The sequence below is a fragment of the Equus asinus genome, chromosome 1, assembly GCF_041296235.1.
Source record: "Equus asinus isolate D_3611 breed Donkey chromosome 1, EquAss-T2T_v2, whole genome shotgun sequence".
NCBI lineage: Eukaryota > Metazoa > Chordata > Mammalia > Perissodactyla > Equidae > Equus > Equus asinus.
The window spans coordinates 17,849,206-17,870,753 of record NC_091790.1 but is presented as its reverse complement, the minus strand read 5'-3'; positions in this window follow the sequence as shown (position 1 = coordinate 17,870,753).

Sequence of the window (21,548 nt, the reverse complement as noted above, 5' to 3'; positions counted from 1 at the left end):
GGCCCTGTCTATCGTCACTTCTCATCTGCCTCTACACTCCTTCCCACGCCTGCCACAGAATGGTTTCGCCAGCGGTGAAGAGGTTTACCCCCAGTATTCCACCCTGTCAACTCCAGGCTTCCGACCCAGAATGCACGGACTTCCCCAATTCTCCACTGGCCGGCCCCTTTCATATTCCCTTGGCAGCCTGCAGTTCAGTATAATGTGACTTAAATATGCTACTTCAGCCCAAGTCTGGCACTGAGTAGACGTAGCCAGTTTGCATTTTGACTGCGAAGTCAAACAATTTGTCAAAATTGTGTCTCTGCTGTCCCAGCAAGCTTCATGGACACAGTGTTTCTGAGCACGTTTGGAGCAGTCTCATTCTCACCCTTTCCAGGTAGGCCAGGTTTTACCTCACTGCGGTTTTTTGGTTTGTGACACTCTCTGACTTTCAAAAGTTCAAGCATAGTCTGCCTAAAGTCTGACATCTTTCGTTGTGGTTTATTCAAGTGTGATTTGTGTTTGCTTTCCCTTTTCTGAGCCCATTTTGCTTTCCATAGTATAATCATCATGGTCTTTCTCAGATTTCTCCCTATGGTATGCTTGTCAGTCAGTTCTCCTTCATCCCAAGGTATCAATTTTCTATTTCTACAATCACCCTATGTTCTATAGGCCTACGTGTGAGTGCTTTTCATTGTTGGGTGTTGTCTTTGAATTTACATTGGTCACTTGTTGCAATCTTTATCATGCTAGCCTAAGTCAAAGTGAGCTTGAGAACACGTGGTCATCTTGCTTGGTCTTACCACCTGAGATCTTAAACTCCAAACTATAGGTAGTCATGGCAACCTCCTTCATGAACATAATGTATCTGAGACAAATTAGACGAATCTGATGAATCCGCTTCAGGGAAGGTACTTTTCTGTTTCATTCCTAGATTTGGGAAGTTTTGAACTTGACCACCGATCGTTGAACGTTCCCTTAGACTATGTGTAGATATTGGTTTACTTTATTTCTATAGGGTGTGTTGTTTGTTTGATGTACATCCTCAGATCTGGCATGTTTATTTTTCTATAAAGATAATGGTAATGTTCTAATTTTGAGCCAACCTCCTTACATATGGTGTCAAAACACGTTATCCATAATCATTCTACTCCAAGAGATAGGGGGAGAGTATTTCATTGGAGCCAAAGTGAACACACTAGCCTGGCAGTGCAGCCCTCACAAAGCAACGAAGCCATCTGGAAAAGGGTGTTTCTCAGCACACTTCTCGCGCCCTGCCAAAAAATGAGGCATACTAGAAGCATTACGGGGTTCCATTCATTCATGGGTTCCAAGAGATGTATTGTGACACATTAGCATGCACCCAGTTGGCCTCCGTAATGCCAGGAGCTATGGAAAGTGAGACTTCTCCTCAATTAATGCTAGAGGCAAAGGAAAGGAGGCATCAATCCTTCTCTACAATGTCCTCAGGACACCATTCTTGATTTTGGATTATGAGTAAGGCAGGAGAATTTGTACGTCTGATAAGCCCCAAGTCCAGCCTCTGGTTTCAAATCAAGTTTCAAGCTTGAATCAGCATGGCCTCGCCATATACTTGAGTAGATGACAATGGGCTCCACTCAGTGCTTGGCCCTGTATTATTGCTTCATCACGATGACTTCTTTCTTACCCATTTAATCAACGTCTATTCTATCTCTTCAAGTTTCAGTGCTTGGTTTCTGTTTTTAAATTCTTTTCTGGGTATCTCTCACTTGAGTATCATATCCCAGGATAATCCTCAGACTATAAAGATGAGGGCATCTTGGGTGACAGGTTCACTGTGGTGTCATAAACACCCTCAAACATCTAAGTTGTCCTGGCGTCTTCCTTGCACACAGTGTTTCAGAGCCATCTCATACCAGTCTGGCACTCACCCTTTCCATTTCCTGGATTTCTTGTCTGTTTCTAACTTTATCCTTGAACTTTTAAATGTCTAGTACATTCTCTCTAGACACTGGTTTCTTTATTTTAAGTTTATCCTGGGTTTTATCTGTTACATTTTGTGGATATGGCCGAGTGTTTAGACTTTCCCCAGTGAAAGTCTTGGAGTCCCTCCCAAGTGGAAGCTGCCCAGGCAATCCTCTGACGTGCAATGATCGTGTCATCTCGTGCAGGCTGACAATTCCACCTATGCAGGTCACATCACTTTCTTCCCTCTGTATTTAGGGAAGTGTACCAGATGTGTCATAGATTGCAATATTTTCATGTTTTTTTCCTGGTGCATATCTATAAGGTATGCTCACAATTTCCACTTATTTATGATCTCTGTCTGCACCATACCATGAAACCTATCTTTCCTAATGTTACTAATGTGATCAGTACGTGTCATACGAATCCATGAATCCCAGGCCGCCCACTAGTAACATGGACTCTTACACACCAGAACACATGGCTGGCCCTGAATTTTACTTTGGGACCAATTTTTTGCCTGAACTTGGGAAGAAGCTGGCCTGCTGTGATTATTCATGAAGGTAATTAGTAGTAACCTCATAGACGGTAACATTTTCCCTTGGTTCATGAGTTTAGCACAGAACACATTCTCTTCGTAGTAGTCCTCTTAATCTATTTGAAATGGTCTACCTTTCTGTATCATCATTAAGCATTTGGAGGATATTCACAGTCCTTGGAAGTTTATTTTCTCTAATGTCTTTCAGCCTCAAAAGCTTTTTGCCACAAATCTGCATGCCTTTTTGGATTTTTTCTTTCCCTCTGGGAACCACCAATCCAAAGTGAAGGCTGCCATCCAAAGCTAGAATGCTCAGTGGCCCCAGTGCAATTCTCTCTCTCGATGTATTGCCATAGAAGAGTATTGATTATGTGTTTTGACACCATAATGAGGAAGTTGGCTGAAAATTACATTACACTTATATTTAATGACAAATAAACATGCCAGAGCAGAGGATGTAAATCAAAGAAATAACAAATCCTACAGAAATAAAGTAAACCAGTATCTAGACATAATCTACCTGAATGATCAGGGTTCCGGACTCAAGTTTGAGCCTTCCAAAATTCAGAAAAGAGACATAAAAATATCTTACCTGGAGAGAGGAATTCATCAGATTTGTCTAATTTGTCTCGGAAAGATTATGTCCATACGGTGGTTGCCTGGACAACCTAGAATTTAGAGTTTCTGATCTCAGAATGTCAAACCAACAAACATTACCACGTGTTCTCAGTGCTCGATTGGACCTAGTCTAGCTTAGCAAAGATTCCTTCAAGTGAACGATTGAAATTCAAAGACAATACCCAACAATCAGGGAATCACTCATACATCAGGCTGGAGAACATATGGTGATGAAAGAAATACAAAATTAATAACTTGAATGAAGGAGAACGGACTGATAAGCATATCTATGGGAGATAGCTGAGAAAGCCCATGACGATTGATCTGGATTAAGGCTGCCCCAGCTCGAAAAGCCCAAGGTTACCTGGCCTACTTTCCAAACTACATGACGCGGTGAATCATTTTTTGGTATGAATTAGAGGTGCCCCAGTGAGAGAAGCCCAGGTCATGCTCACCTACATGCCTATCTATATGGCCAGATTCGTATCTAACGTTATCCGACCACACAATAACCAGACCCCAACTGAACTGGAATCATTTCATGACATTTTACATCATCTTTTCTTTTTCCAGCAAAAGTAAGTCACGTAACTATGCTTATAAAATTAGCACTTACCCTGTACTCAGGGCAGCAGCAGGAGCTGTGACTGCCCATGGGTCCTTTCCCCATGCAGCAACTCTTTAGTGCCCATGGGTCCTGTCCCGATGCCTGAAGCTCTTCCCTGCCCATAGGTCCTGTCACCATGCTATCCTGTACCGTTCTCTAAATAAAAGAGCATCACTGCCAGACCTTGAGAGTCCAACAAATCTTTCTTTTGACTCTTCAGTTCGCCAACCCCGCATCATATCTTGTGGCCCGTACGGGGATTTTGCTTCATCGGTTTGTGAGCCTGACTTCTGGTAAATGCCCTTTCCTTCCTTGTGCCTCCCTCCTTTTCGAGGATGGATCTAAATTCATTTCTCCATCAGGAACTTTCTTGGATAGCTGTATGAATCCACGTTTGCTGCCCATGGCTACTCTGTGGGGCAAATCATGGCATTCGGCCTGAAGAGAATCAGTACCTTAAGCCTAAAGGTGATGTAGAATGAATTAATCCGTTCCTTCCTGACTCTATCTCTGATATATAAATTTTACGTGGGCACGGGTTGGCCACTTAAGTCATTAGGATGGTCGGGAATCTGCAAGACTCCTGTGGAAGGTTTCTTTTCCTCAGGCTGTATTGGGCTACCTCCCATTGCACCTGACCATGCTCTGAACTGTGTGAATGTCCCAATTGGGACTCCAGTTCAAGGAAAGTAAGAAAGTCTAACCTTTGGTTGAGTATGGAAAACCCTTCTCGGAGAATGGCTCCAACACGCAATTGGGTAGAATGTCCCCCAAAGCGGCGGAAAGTTCCTCACTATTTTTCTCTATCCTGTTCTCTCTTAAACTTCTCCTTTTCTCTCAGGGACCATTCAGCAGGCACTTATTACTGCCAGGCAGAATAGGAAAGATGTTCACCAGGCACCTGTTACTGCCAGGCATCCGAGGGAAGGTATACAAGGGATGCAATGCTGGTGGAGTTCCCAATCACCCATTGCTATAGGAACCCCACATTAGGAACCACAGGTGGGATGCTGCCCTAGGTTCACAGGGGATTTTCTAGGAAATGGATGTGTCTCTTTCATCTTTGTTAGAGTTACACGGGCCATTTTCATCTCCTTTTTAGCTTTGCAACCGGAAAACAGAAGAATCTTTGAAGAGTCAAGGCCTCCACGCCTGGGAGACCCAACTTTGGCTTTCTACCCTGATCACCACGGCAACACCAAGTAGGGTGCCCTTTTTTGGCAGATGACTGATTGAGGATTTTAGTCACCTACTGAGTTGGCTATGAGGGTAGCAGACCTGTGATTTATTCTGTGAACTGTCGTGCTAGGGTAGTGTGCCCCAGCATGGGAACTGTTGTGTGACTCTTATCTTGATAACCCTCTGGGAGTGGCCATGAGGGTGAGGTCTGGTGTCTTCTTTTCCTTTCTTTGTTTTGCTCATCATGTAGTCTGTTGTCACCAAGTCGAGCTTAAGTTCAGGCTGAACCTGACCAGAACCTGGACCTTCTGTAAAATCGAAAAACTTGAAAACATTTTGCAAGGGACTTAACTCTCAACCCGGCTGCTGGGAGCCCTGACCTCCAGCCAGTTCCCGGCTTCTGTGGGCACTGCACCCTTTTCCAGTCCACTGTCAGTCAGACACTGGCCTTACTGCTATGGGGAATGCCGTAAGCATCCCCAGAGACTCACCACTCAGAATCCTTCTAACTAATTAGAAACACTTTCAATTGTATGGTGATGCCCCAGAAACTCCAACTAGGAGAAAATTTGCGAGGTATCTCTGTGCCTTTCTGGTGCAGTTGGACAGGTGGATCAACCTAAAAGGACCTTCAAGTTACAGTCCAGTTTCTGGGAAATAAAGAGCAACTGTCCTTACAAAATCCTTGCAAGACTGGAAAGACAGCTCTAGAGGCAGTTCAGATTCCACCTAGTTCCTTTATCATGAAAAAGATTATCATCCTCCCTCTCCAGGAACTACTGTCCAGTCCATCACTCATTCTTAAGACTGAAAAACAAAAAAGGAAGGGAAAGGAAAATGAACATAAGTGTGCCTTTGCCAAAAGTCTAGCATGTCAAAGGTCTTCTCCATAAGTATTAGTAAAAAGGCTCAAAACAAAGTTTGGATTCATAACTTGTGAGCTCAATATTATTGTTCCTGACTCACAGCAGTAGTTTTTAAAAGGATGGTTGTACAGTCTCTCTGTATGTGTGGCTATGTGTATGTTATAGGTGTGATACTTTTATCCTGGATGCTATGGCCAAAATTAAGATTTCTGTTTAGTTGGCTTAAAGTAAGTGCTTTATTAAATTCTAAATGTAGTAGAAATTAACTCAGTGCCTTTCAAAGTAAACGAGACGTGAATTGACCTATGGTAAATGAAAACTTGTTTAAGTTTGTTGGTTTGATTGAAAATAGTCTTCTTGTCAGAGTTGTCGGTATTTGCATAGTATGCAGGCATTCATCCTGGGTTTACTAGTCACATAAGTTCACGTTGTCTGTTAAATTTGTCAGCAAAATAATAGCTGTAAACGATGACCAGTTTTTTCAAATGCCTCATGAGGTTTCTGTAGGTAATCTGAACATAATTGTCGGAAAAAATGGTTTAAATACATAAAACTCACAATAACTTTTACAGTCTGTATACTTGGGGAAAAAAACAGCTTCGAAATTCTTTTTGGTAACAATTTTGAGTTTTGCCAAGTTAAGTTAAATGATAAAAATCTGAATATCTGGGTCATTTTTGGATAGGATGAAACACTGAAACATTATTAATAAACATAGCTAAGTTATCTGATTTTGGCTTCTGAGTGAAGAGGCTAAAAGCGTTTGGGTGTATTAAGAAGCATGCCTTGTGTTTTGTTGTAAAGTACCACGTTTCTAAATTTATGAAGTGTTTAGAATGCTGATATAAAAGACAATTCATAATTGTTTACATTTTTAGTGTTTACTAGGTCTGTTAAGGTTTAAATGTTCTAATTAAACTATGGAATTAAAGCTACTGGAAATTAATAAGCAAAAGAGCTCTGTATTCAAGGAAGTTAAAATGGAGGTTTTCAGTAAAAAAGGTATAAAGAATGGAAATATTTTTGTTTGATAGGTTAAGAAACATAAATTTGTCCTGATGTACTAGAAAGGAAAAAGAAAGACTTTGGGACAAAGTTGTAGAATGCTTGTGAAGGAGAAATTCTGAAAGGGGTTTTATGCCTACTCAAGTAGACTAATGTAAGTTCAATTAAGTGCATGAGTTTGAATGTTAAAAATAAGTAGGTGCAGAAATTCAAATTTGCTTTTCTCTGAAAGATTACTTTTTCGTGAACTTTTGATCTGCTCTTGATAAAGAGGTTATAAAAGCTATTCCTTTGAGTAATTCTACCTAAGACACAAATCTGTTTTGTGAAAATAATGACTGAGGTCACTCTTAAGATTTTTCACTCTTTCTGTTATCACTTTGAATAGATACTTGAGCATTGTTTCACAGTGAGTGTTGTTTCCTATTTGAAGAAGCATTTTAAAAACTTTTTATATGTTTTAACAAGTTTCTCCCTCAAAAATATTCAAATCCTGAATGAAGGCTTTCTTTTGATCTGGTAGACAGAAGAAAAATTACTCTGAGGATTTTCAGAGGCCCACTGAGTCTTCTCAAAGAAATTTTCTGTCTCTTCCTAAAGGAGGAAAATACCAAACTAATTAGGCTTATTTGGTCTATTAAATTACATGGAAAACATTGGGAAATAAGTGAAGATAGACTTTCTTAGATGGTATTAGATGGGTAAATGTTATTAATATAGATGTCTTAAAATTATATGGCATTCTTAAGATTCTGATCTGTCCTGGTTATCAGTCATAAGTCCAATTATTATCTGGAAGTGTTATATGTCACAGAAGTAGCCAAGTTTCTTTGGCAATTGCCCTTTGGAGTCCTTTGTCCATTTGCAGATAGCTGTTGTTTTACTCTGATGCTTTTTTCTTTTGCAAATATCTTTCATCTTCCGAGAAATTCCTGGAAAGGATTCTGACACAGAGGTTCTAAACTACACGTTTCTGACAAACTTTCAGATTGTAAAACTGAACTGAGTAAGAAATGACAGAATTCTAACAGAAACTAATTTCATCAATCTGCTGACAGAAGATTCAGCTCAAGAGTTGATTATACTGGACTGTGTGAACTGATGAGGATGATTATAATTTTTTAGGACATCTGTTTGAAATATTGTTGAGTTTTGATGTGTTTTGTTTTCTCACAATGAAGGAAATATTTTTTCTTTTCTCTTATGCTAACTTTGACTTACAGCCGTTTGGTGAAATTATGCCTTTCTAAGAAAAACTGAAACATTTATCTTTTTCTCCCTACCTTATCCCTCTGGAATTGGGAAACCCTTTGTGACCGAGTATGGTTATGTAGTGGCAATATTTGCATAAGTTCCATAAGAATCTGCTCTCCTTATAACAGGACACATTGCTTATACTACCAAGGCTTTGACTGGAATGTATATTTGAAACACACAGGCTCAGATATGACAAGACAGCATTTCAGGAACAAAGATTCGACTTTCTGGAATACAGCCACTTGGAAACATGGGCCTGGTACCTTGTTTACAGAGATTCTGGCAATCTTACCCATTAAGTAAGGAAGCTTGCTTATCTGACAGGTGTAAGGAACCTCCGAATATTTTGGGGGACCTCAAAGAGAACACCACTCAAATCTGTAAGTACTGCAGGCCAAATCTGATGGCAAGTCCTTGGCTTGGCTTTTCTGGCCTTGCAAGGCCTTCACAGTTGAATCTGAGATTCCTCATAAAAAAGTCCAGCAAAGCAGATTTAAAAAAGCCTGTATAAGCAATTACTATTCTTGCTCCTCTTATGTAAATAATTGGAGCAAGTTGTATTGAAGCTACACTTTATTTGCAAAGCCGTTCATCCTAATTTGGCTATCTTTTGTAAAAATGAGGGTGATTTAAGAGAGAAAAAATACGTTTATGTAGAAGCTATAGTAGGTATTCCTGGATATTAGATTCTAGCTGTTTTCTTTTGCAGGATTCATCTATTGCTAATCGTAATGTCTCCTTGTGGCCATCTATCTCTGACACCTGGGAGTTCCCAGGCCACCATCAAACATTTTCCTTCAATACTACTGCCCGAATACTAAATAGATTTGCTTTGTCACATGTGGATCCTAAACAACATGTTCCAAATTTAAAGTCCGCAGCTTATCAAGACTCAGGATGGACCATATCAAATTTGGAATGAATATATTTGGTTCACTCCTACTAGTGGTCAACCCAGTAAAAGATCACTCTCTCTTGGGAACAAACCAATCACACCTGTGATACATGGCCTAATAGCACTCGACTTATGGGAAAAATTCCCTGTTATTTGTGTTCTCGTGTCATAGCCTTAAAAAACATACTGACTGGTCTGGGACTGACTGGGATAGACGGCCCAGCACGTTTTGTTTAGCCCCTAATGGTGCTCAGTGTCGATGTGGGTCCAATTTATAGCCTTGGCTGCCACCTGGATGGGTTGGATGATGCACCCTAGGCTTTGTCTGCATGCAAGGTAGAACTACATTTAATATATCTCCTCCTGCTAACCTACCCAACTGCAACAGCGCTGGACCAGCTGTGTCTTCAACTGATATTTCCATCTTTACTCAATTATCCTTCACCAATTAGGAATTGAAAATGCTGTCTTGCACATGGAAGTCCTAATCAAATTCAGTATGAAGGTATTAAATGACGCACAGCATAGCATTTTGCTGCTCAATTTAGAAGTATCCCAAATGTGTAAGGCAGTCCTCCAAATCCAAATGGCACTGGATGTCTTGACAGCCCCACAAGGGGGCACCTGTGCCGTTATAAAAACTGAATGTTTTGCCTATATTCTTGACTACCGTCAAAATTTTTCTGGCTTCCTATCCCAGCCACCAAATTAAATCCATGTCTGACCAACCCTAACTCTAAACGATTGGTTGAACTCCCAGTCAGTACCAGGTTTCTGCACTACTTCAAAACCTTATTCATTGGGTTAAACATACTGCTTGTATTTCTACTTGTAGTTTGTTGTCTGTTTCGTTGTTTGTCTTCTGCATGCCAAAATATTTCACCTCTTGGAGCACATCTCGTCAAATGATTCTCTCCTCTCCAGGGGCTCTGTATAACTTAGCCTTGGACTCCACAGGTGAAGACTTCTGGTCCACTGAACTTCTACCTGTGCCTATGGCCCCATTTAGGGACACCTCTACAACATTGTACAGCCAGAAGTATTTACAGAAGAGTGAACATCGTCCATATCCCCAAATATTTCCGGTCCAAATGGGTTCGAGGGGGGTTATGTCGTGGATTGAGGCTGCTCCAGCTAGAAAAGCCCAAGGTGACCTGGCCTGCATGCCAATCTATATGACCCGTTGGATTTTTTGTTGATATGAATTAGGGCTGTCCCATGGAGAGCATCTCAGGGCATACTAACCTACATGGTAATATGTATGGGCAGATTCGTATCTAAAGTTATATGACCGCACAATAACCAGACCCCATCTGCACTGAAATCATTTAAAGACATTGAACATCATCATTTCTTTTTCCAGTAAAAACAAGTCATGTACCAAGTCCTTATAAAATTATCACTAACCCTCAACTGAGGGATGCAGCAGGAGCTCTGACTGCTCATGGGTCCCGTCCCCAGGGAGCAGAAGCAGCTCTTCACTGCCCATGGGTCCTGTCCCCATGCCATCACGTACTATTCTCTAAATAAAAGAGCACCAATGCCAGACCTTGAGAGTCCAAGAAATCTTATATTTGAGTCTTCAGCTCGCCGAGCCCATATCAACAATTATACCATGGAAAAGAGAAAATGGTCACAGAAAATGGAAGGCACACAGAAATCACATCTGAATAATCCACAATGAAACAATTAAGTTTTAGTCATACTCTGAACGTTCAAATGTCAGAGAAAGTCACATCCACAAAAACTGGAGCAAATGTCATACTTAGGCTAATTGGTAAAGGTGAGTTATCACACTGCTAACATCGGGCTCTGAAAACCTGTGTCAATGAAGTGTGCCAGGACAGCAGAGACAGAATTCTGACAAATCTTCTGACATCACAGTGGAGAAGAAAAATAAACTGGCCTCATCTACACAGTGCCACATTTGGCCCAAGTAGCCTATTCAAGTCACATTCCACTCAACTGCAGGTTGCCAATGGAACATGAAAGGTGCCGGCCAGTGTCGTGGTGAACACTGCACGTTGTGGTCAGCAGCCCCGGGCAGGCCATGCGGAATCCTGGGGGTGAACCTCATCACAGCTGGTCCAGCCATTCTGGGGCAGGCGTCTGAGGTAGTGTAGAGGCAGATGGGAAGCCACGTCAGGCAGCGTCAATCTTCCTCAGAAAGTTCAGCATCATCGCCAGCAGATGTGAGCACAGCCATGAACATCTGCCAAAACAAAACCAATGAAAAGTTGCATAGGATAGAAAAACTGAACCTCAGAAAGAAAAAACATGCACGTAAGAACAATAGGATTTCTAGGAATTAGCTTAGACAAACAGGTGCAAGCAATGCAAACCAAAAACTAGCAAAGCTTTGGCGAAAGCAATTCCAGAAGACACAAGCAAACGGAAGGGTATTCCACGGTCTAGGAATGTAAGAACTAAAACAACTGAAATGGCCGTAAAGGATAAATCAATCTCTAGATTCCATGCAATCCCAGTCAAAGTTGCAGCAATCTTTCCCACAGAAATAGAAGAGAGAATCCTAAAGTCTCTATACAGCAACAAGAACCCTGAATACCCAAAGGATTCCTGAGGAAAAAAGCAGGATGAACAAAGCAGGATGTAAAACACTTCCTGATTCCAATATGTAGGACGAAGAGCTAGGTACTGAAACATAGCCTGCTCCCAAAAACAGGCACACAGACCAATGGAACAGAATCCAGAGCCCAGAGGTCAACTCACCCATATATGAACAACTCATTTGCAACGAGGAAGGCAAAAGGAGACAGTGGAGAAAGGTGAGTCTCTAAAAGAAACGGTGCTGGGAAGCCTGCACAGCCACATGTAACACAATGAGAGTAGACCATGATGTTACACCAGGCACACACACCCCCTCGAAATGGATTAAACCCTTCAACTTAAGACTTGAAACAGTGAAACTTCTAGAATAAAACCCAGGGAGCTTGCTCTTTGCCATCTGGCGTAGCGGCCTATTTGGAAGAAGCATGTGTGACTAGTCAAGGTCAACAATGGAAACAAGAACCAAACGGGACTCCATCCAATGCAGTAGGCTCTGTCCAGCCAAGGAAACTGTCGACTCAATGCAAGGACAGCACAACAGCAGGAAGAGAATATTTCAAACTGCACATCGGAGAAAGGCTGAATAGCCAAAAGATCCAATGACCTCACACGTCTCGACAAGAGAAAAAACAACAAGCCCATTAAAACCTGGGCAAAAGATGGAAACACAGATTTACCCCAAGAAGACAGAAAGGTTGCCAACAGCTTTATGAACTCATGTTCATCATCATTAAGTCTAAGGCCAATGCAAATCCAAACGGCAATGAGATAGCAGCTCACTGTGGTCAGAATGGCTATAAAGAACAAGACAGGAAACAACAAGTGTCGGAGGGGAGGTGGAGAGAAGGGAAGAGTTCTGCACCACTGGTGGGAGTGCAAACCGGTGAAGGCACTAAGCATAGCCTTGTGGAATTGCCTCAGAAACTTCAAAATACATCTACCATATGGTCCAGCTATTCATCTGCGGTGTGTTTATCCAAAGAAATTGGGAACACTACTGCACAGAGATCCGTGCAGCGCTGTGTTCACCACAGCCTTCCTCCCAATATGCAAGACATGGAAGTTCCTCTGGTGCCCATCAAGGGACCCATGAAGAAGGAAGGTGGGCTATATCCACACAATGGCATAGCACTCAGCTGTAAGACAGGATGCAGTCCAGCCATTTGTGACACCAGAATGGCTCCTGTGGGTATGAGGGGAACTGAAACAACCCCCAGGGAGAATGTCAAATACCATAGGATCTCACTTACAAGGAGAAGATTAAAATAGGGACCAACAAACATGTAGAACATGACATGGGATTGGTGGTTCCCAGAGGTAACGGGTGGCAGGGGACGGTGGGAGAAAGAGTTGTTTAGGCACAATGGTGTAGTGTGGGCCTGTAATTAGGCTTACATTGGGGAAGATGATGTACCATACACAGAAGTCTAAATCTATGAGGATGTAAATCTGAAAGCTATAGGATGTTATAATTAAGGGTTAGGGAAATCAATTCACCTAAAATCAAAACTCCATAAAGGCAAGCAGGTTTATGGCATAAAGATTGCAGGCTGAAAGGATTTAGAGAAGATGAACTTCCAAGGATTGATAATCACCTCCAAATGCTTAACGATGCTACAGAAAATTAGACCATTGCAAAGAGATGAAGAGGAACACAACCAACACAGCACGTTCTGTGCTAAACTCATGAGCCAATGGAAAATGTTACCGTCCACGATGTTTTTACTAATTACATTTAGGAATAATCAATGCAGGCCAACATCTTCCCAAGTTCAGGCCAAAGGTTGGTCCAAAAGTCCAATTCAGGTCCGGCACTGTGGTGTAGCTGGTAAGTGCCCATGTTTCACTTGGGCGGCCTAGGCTTGGTAGGGTGGCATCACGGGTCCGGATCAGATTAGGAGCAGTAGGAAATATGGATTTCAAGGTATGGTGCCAACAGAGATCATGAAGAAGTAGAAATTGTGAGGATACCTTATGAATACACACCGGGAAATGAACCATGAGAATATTACAATCTATGAACGCATCAGGTACACTTCCCCCACATGATGAAGGAAGTAAAACATGTGACCTGCCAAGGTGGAATTGCCAGACTACTATGAGATGATGCGATCATTGCTCATCAGAGGATTGCCTGGGTAACTTCAACTTTGCAGGGACTCCAGGACTTTCTGTGGGGAAAGTCCACACATTTGGCCACATCCACAAAACTTAAGAGATAAATCCAAGGACGATCTTAAAGGGAAGAAACCATTGTCTAGAAGGAATGTAGTAGACCTTTCAAGGTTCGAGGAGAAAGTTAGAAACCGACAAGAAGTCCAGAAAAAGGAAAACTATCGCACCTGGAAAGGGAGAGTAGTCAGACTGGTATGAGATGGGTCTGAAACACTGTGTGCATGGAGGTTTTCAGCACAACTTAGCATTCTGAGGGTGTTTATGACATCATGGTGACCATGTCACCCAAGATGGTCCCAGGTTTCCATCCCGAGGATTTGCCTAGGCTAGGATATTCAAGTGAGAGATTCCCAGAAACAGCTTTTCCAAACAGAAACTGTGCACAGAAACTTGAAGAGATCCAACAGATGTGTATTCAAGGGATGAGAAAGGAATCACTGAAATGAAGCGATAATAGAGGGACAAGCACTCAGAGGAGAACATTGTCATCTACTCACGTAGATGGGGAGGCCATGCTGATTCAAGCTTGAAACTTGTTTTGAGAAAAGAGGCCGTACCTGGGGCTTATCAGACCTACATTGTCCTTCTGCCTTACCCATAACCCAAAGTCAAGAATGATTACTTGAGGACATTGAAGAGAAGAAGCGAGGCAACCTTTCTTAGGCCTCAGCAAACTTTGAAGACAAGTCTCCCTTTCCATAGCGCTCAAGTCACGGGGGCCCACTGGGTACATGCCAATGTGTCAGCAGAGATCTCATTGAAGCCCAGAAAGAACGGCCCCCTGCCATGCTTGGGTATGTCACTTGGTTTGGAAGGGCTCTAGAAGTGTGCTGAAAGCCCTTTTCCAGAGGGCTTTGTTCCTTTGTGAAAGCTGCCCTCCCAGGCTAGAGTGTTCAGTTGGGATCAATGAGATTCTCTCCAGCCTCTCTTGCCATACAAGGAATATTGATTACATGTTTCGATACCACACGTAAGGAGGTTTGCTGAAAATTAGAACATTACCATTATATTTAAAGAAAAATAAACTCGCCACAGCTGAGGAGGTAAGTCAAACACATAACAAAACCTGTAGAAACAAAGTAAGCCAGTATCTAGCCATAATCTAGTGGAAAGTTCAAGCATCAAGGGTGAAGTTTGAAACTTCCCAAATCCAGAATAGAGACAGAAGGTCTCTCACCTGGACAGAGGAATTCATCAGATTCATCTAATTTGTTTCAGAAGCATTGGGTTCCTGAAGGTGGTTGCCAGGACAACATCGTACCTGGAGTTTCTCATCTCACAATGTCAAACGAACCCAGATGACCACGCGTACTCAGTGCTCAGTTGCACCTAGACTAAGAGAGCAAAGACTCCCTCAAGTGACCGATGGAAATTCAAAGACGACACCCAGGAATCATGAAAGCACTCACACATAGGCCTACAGAACATATGGTGATTAAAGAAATACAAAATTCCTAACTTGGAATGAAGGAGAATGTACTGACAAGCATCTCGAAGGGACATACCTCAGAAAGACCATGACGATTAGACTATGGAAAAGAAAACAGGGTCCCAGAAAATGGGAGCCCAACAGAAATCACACCTGAATGATCCACAGTGCAATACGTCAGTCTTTAGACAGACTATGCTTGAACGTTGGAAAGACCGAGAAGGTCACAACCCCAAAACTTGCAATGAAGGTCAAACCTGGGCTAACTGGGAAGGGTGAGTTACGAGACTGCTTCAAGCGGGCTCTGAAACCCTGTGTCCATGAAGCTTGCTGAGACAGCAGAGACACAATTCTGACAAATCCTCTGACATCACAGTGGACCGGATAGAAAAGCAGGCCTAGTCTACACAGGGCCAGATTTGGGCTTATGTAGCATATTTAATTCACATTTCACTCAAGAGCAGGTTGGCAATGGAACATGAAAGGGGCCAGCCCGTGTTGTAGCAGTGAAGTCCGTGCATTCTGGGTTGGAAGCCCGCGCTAGGCCACATGGATTCCTGGGGGTGAGCCTCCTCACCGTTGGCCCAGCCATTCTGGGGCAGGCGTCCGAGGTAGTGCAGAGGCAGATGGGAAGCAACGTTAGACAGGGCCACTCTTCTTTAGCAAATACAGCTGCAGTGTCAGCAGATGTGAGCACAGCCATAAACGTTTTCCAAAACAGAACCAATTAAAAGGTGCAAAGAACATAAATACTGAACCTCAAAAACAGAAGCATACTAGTAAGAAGAATAAGATATCTATGAATGACCTTTACCAAACAGGTGCATGCTATGTAACATGAAAGGGAAGAAAGCTTTTGGGAAATAAATTCCAGAAGAGAGAAGGAAACGGAAGGCTACACCATGCTCTTGGAATGGAAGAACTAACACACTTGAAAAGTTCGTAACAGATAAAGCAATCTCTGGATTCCATGCAATCCCAGTCAAAGTTGTAGTAATTTTTCCCACAGAAATAGAAGAGAGAATCCTAAAGTCTCTATCCAGGCATAAGGGACACTGAATAGCCAACGGAATCCTGAGGAAAATGAACAAAGCTGGACGTATCCCCCTTTCTGATTTCACCATACAGGACGAAACACTAGGTACTGAAACAGCACAGTCTGGGCCCCAAAATAGGCACACAGACGAATAGAACACGATCAAGAGCACAGAGGTCTACTCACACAAATATGGACAGCTCATTTTCGACCAGAGGGACAAGAGAAGACAGCGGAGAAAGGAAAGTCTAGAGAAGAAATGTTTCTTGGAAGACTGCACAACCACAGGTAACAAAATGAGAGTAGGACATGATGTTAAACGAGGCACATACCACCTCGAAATGGATTAAAGCCTTGAATGGAAGACTTCAGTCCATGGAACTTCCATGAGAAAACCCAGGCAGCGTGCTCTTTACCATCTGGCTTAGCTGCCTATTTGGAAGAAGCATGTGTGACTGGGCAAGGGCAAGAAAGGAAACAAGAAGCAAACGGGACTCTATCCAGCGCAGAAGGTTCTGCCCAGCCAAGGAAACCATAACTCAATGCAAAGACTGCACAGCAACTGGCAGTGGATGTTTGCAAACCACACATCAGAGAAGGGCTGAATAGCCAAACGATCCAATAACCTCACACGTCTCCACAAGAGGAAAAACAACAAACCCAGTAAAACCTGGGCAAAAGATGGAAACAGAGATTTCTCCCAAAGAGAGAAAGATGGGCAACAGCTGTATGAAAACATGTTCACCATCATAAATTCTCATGCCAGTGCAAATCCAAACAGCAATGGGATAACAGCTCCCTGTGGTCAGAATGGCTATAAGGAACAAGACAGGAAACAACAAGTGTCAGAGAGGAGGTGGAGACAAGGGAAGCCTCCTGCACCACTGGTGGGAGTGTAAACCGGTGCAGCCAGTAGGAAAAGCAGTGTGGAATTGCCTCAGAAATTTCTACCATATGATCCAGCTATTCCTCGGCAGCTTGTATATCCATAGAACTTGGAAACACTAATGCATAGAGATCCGTGCACCACTGTGTTCACCACAGCCTTACTCCCGAGATACAAGACTTGTAAGCCGCCCTGGTGCCCATCAAGGGACGAATGGAGAAGGAAGATGGGCTATATCCACACAATGGCATAGCACTCAGATGTAGGAATGGATGCAGTCCAGTCATTTGTGACCACCAGAATGGCTCCTGAGGGTATGAGGGGAATTGAAACAAGCCCAGGGAGAAGGTCAAATACCATGCGATCTAAGTTACAAAGAGATATAGAAAAAAAAGGACAAACAAGCTGGAATCACGTGAGATGGAACCGGTGGTTCCCAGAGGGAATGTGAGCCTGGGCCCCGAGGGTGACATAGTTGAATAGGCACAAGTGTGTGGTGAGGGCCTGTAATTAGGCTTATGGTGGTGAAGATGATGTAACCTACACAGAACTTTAAATCTGTGAGGATGTAAATGTGAAAGATATAGGATGTTATAATGCAGGGTTACGGCCACCAATTCACATAAAATCAAAACTCCTAAAAGGGGTGCAGATTTACTGCCTAAAGCTTTGGAGGCTGAAACAGATTAGAGAAGATGAACTTCCAAGGATTGGTAATCACCTCAAAATGCTTAATGATGCTACAGAAAGGTAGAGCTTTGCAAAGAGATGAAGAGGAATACTAGGAAGAGAACATGTTCCATGCTAAACTCATGAACCAACGGAAAATGCTACCTTCCATGTTGTTACTACTGATTCCCTTCATGCATGAGCCAAGCAGGCCAACATCTTCCCAAGTTCAGGCCAAAGTTTGGTCCAAAAGTCCAATTCAGGGCCTGCCCTGTATTGCAGCAGGTAAGTGCCCACGTTCCGCCTCGGTGGCCGGGGCTTCATTGGCTAGCATCACGTGTGTGGATCAGATTACTAGCATTAGGAAATCCAGATTTCATGGTCTCGTGGGCACAGAGATCATAAAGAAGTAGAAAGTGTGAGATGACCTTATCAATACTCACCAGAAAAAGAACCATGAGAATATTACAATCTATGAATGCGTCAACTACACTTGCCCAATTGATGAAGGAAACAAAACATGTGAGTTGCCAAGGTGGAATTGTCACACCGCTAGGAGATCACACGATCATTGTGCATCAGGGGATTGCCTGGACAACATCAGCTTCTTACGGACTTCAGGACGTTCTCTGAGGAAAGTCCACCCATTTGGCCATATCCACAAAAGATAAGAGATAAAACCAGGGATGATCTTTAAGGGAAGAAACCGGTGTCTAGAGGGAATATAGTAGACCTTTCAAAGTTCGAGGAGAAAGTTAGAAACTGACAAGAAATCCAGAACAAGGAAAACTATCCTACCTGGAAAGGGGGAATAGTCAGACTGGTATGAGATGGGTCTGAACCACTGCGTGCATGGAGGTTTTCAGGACAACTTAGAATTCTGAGGGTGTTTATGACATCGCAGTGAACATGTCACCCAAGATGGCCGCATGTTTCCAGTCCTAACATTGGACTAGGCTAGGATAGTCAAGTGAGAGATACCCAGAAACAGCATTTACAAACATAAACCAGGCACAGAATCTTGAAGAGACCAAAGAGATGCTGGTTCAAGGGATAAGAAAGGAATCATTGTGATGATACGTCATGATTTCTTTGTTTTCCTCAGGATTCCTTTGGTTCTTCAGGGTCTTTTGTTGCTGGAGAGAAACATTAGGATTCCCTCTTCTATTTCTGTGGGAAAGATTGCTGCAACGTTGACTGGGATTGCATGGAATCCAGAGATTGCTTTATCCAGTACGGACGTTTCAAATGTGTTAATTCTTCCATTCCAAGAGCACTGAATGCCCTTCCAGTTCCTTGTGTCTTGTGGAATTTCTTTCCTCAAAGCTTTGCTATTTCTCGGTTTACATAGCTTTCACCTGTTTGGCTCAGGTTATTCCTAGATACCTTAATCTTCTAAAGCATGCTTTTATTTATTTTAAGGGTAAGTTTTTCTATCATTTGTAACTTTTAATTGCTTTTGTTTAGGCAGAAGTTTATTGCTGTGCTCACACCTGTTGGCAATGCTCCTGTATTTCCTGATGAAGAGGGCCCTGTCTAACGTCTCTTCCCATCTGCCTCTACACTACCTCGGACGCCTGTCCCAGAATGGCTGACCCGGCCGTGAGGAGGTTCACGTCAGGATTCTATGCGGCCACCGCTGGCTGCCGACCCAGAGCACGTGGACTTCACCGCTGCACCACTGGCCGGCCCCTTTCATGTTCCATTGACAGCCTGCAGTTGAGTGGAAGGTGACTCGAGTATGCTACTTGAGCCCAACTCTGGCCCTGTGTAGATGAGGCCAGCTTGTTTATCTGGTCCAGTGTGATGTCAGAGGATCTGTCAGAATTGTGTCTCTGCTGTCCCGGCAAGCTTCATGGACACCGGCTTTCATAGCCCGCTTGGAGCAAACTCGTAACTCACCCTTCCCAGGTAGCCCAGCTTTGACCTTCGCTGCAGTTTTTGGGGTTGTGAATTTCTCAGACTTTCAAACATTCCAGCAGAGTCTGTCTAATGAATGACATATTTCATAGTGGATTATTCAGGTGTGATTTCAGTTTGCCTTCCATTTTTGGGACCTTGGTTTCATTTCCATAGTCTAATCATCATGGTCTTTCTCAGCTATCTCCCTTACATATGCTTATGAAGCCGTTCTCCTTCATGCCAAGTTATTAATTTTGTATTTTTTTAATCACCATATTTTCTGTAGGCCGAGGTGTGAGTCCTTTCGTGATTGTTGGGTGTTGTCTTGGAATTTCCATCTGTCACTTGAAGGAATCTCTGCTATCCTAGCCTAGGCCAAACTGAGCACTGAGAACACCAGGTCCTCTTGGATGGTTTGACATTCTGAGATCAGAAACTCCAGATTCATGGGTGTCCTGGCAACCACCTTCACGGAAATGATGTTTCCGAGACAAATTAGACAAATCTGATGAACTCCTCTCTCCAGGCAACAGATTTTTCTGTCTCTTTTCTGGATTTGGGAAGTTTCTAACTTGAGCCCTGATCCTTGAACATTCCACTAGCTTACGTCCAGATACTGGCTTGCTTTATTTCTATAGGGTTTATTTGTTTGATTTACATCCTCAGATCTGGCATGTGTAGTTTTCTTTAAATGTCACTGTAATGTTTAATTTTCCACCAACTCCTTACATAAGGTGTCAAAACACATAATCAATACTCCTTCTAGGGTCAGAGATATGGGGAGAGAACTTCATTAGAGTCCAATGGAGCAATCTAGCCTGGGAGGGCAGCCTTCACAAAGGAACGAAGCCCTCTGGAAAAGGGTGCATTTCAGCACACTTCTGGAGCCCTTCCAAACAAGGAGACATACCCCAAGCATGACAGGTGCCCACGCCTTCAGGGCTTCAAAGAGTACTCTTGTGAGACATAACCGTCTACCCAGTGGGCCCCCGTGATGCCAGAGCTATGGAAAGGGAGACTTCTCCTCAAAGAATGCTAGGGGCCCAGGAAAGGAGGCATGGATTCTCCTCTTTGATGTCCTGAAGACTTCATTCTTGACTTTGGATTAAGATTAAGTCAGAAGGACAATGTCGGTCTGATAAGCCCCAAGTCTGGCCTCTTGTTTCCAATCAAGTTTCAAGCTTGAATCAGCATGGTCTCCCCATCTACTTGAGTAGATGACAATGTTCCCCTCTTGGTGCTTGTCCCTCTATTATCGCTTCTTCCCAATGATTCCTTTCTTATCCCTTGGATCATAGTCTCTTTGATCTCTTCAAGATTCTGTGCCCGGTTTCTGTTTGTAACAGCTGTGTCTGGGTATCTCTCACTTGAATATCCTAGCCTAGTCCAATGCTCCGACTGGAAATATGCAGTGATCTTGGGTGACATGTTCACCGTGATATCATAAACACCCTCAAAGTTACAAGTTGTCCTGACAACCTCCCTGCACACCATGTGTCAGAGCCATCTCATACAAGTCTGACCACGCACCTTTTCCAGGCAGGATAGTTTTCCTTTTTCTGAATTTCTTGTCGGTTTCCAACTTTATCTTCCAACTTTGAAAGGTGTACTACATTCTCTCTAGACACCGGTTTCTTTCCTTTAAGATTATCCTAGGTCATCTCTCATAATTTGTGGCTATGACCAAATGGGTGGACCTTCCCCATAGAAAGTCCTGGAGTACTTCCCAAGTTGAGGTTGCCCAGGCAATCCTCTGATGCACAATGATCGTTTCATCTCATAGCAGTCTCACAAGTCCACCTTGGGAGGTTACAAGTTTTCCTTCCTTCTTCATTTGGCAAGTGTACCAGCTGCGTTCACACATTGTAGTACCCTCATGTTTCTTTTTCTGGTGCATATTGCTAACACATCCTCACAATTTCTACTTCTTTGTGGTCTCTGTCCGCACCATACCATGAAATCTACATTTCCGATTGCTACTAATCTGAT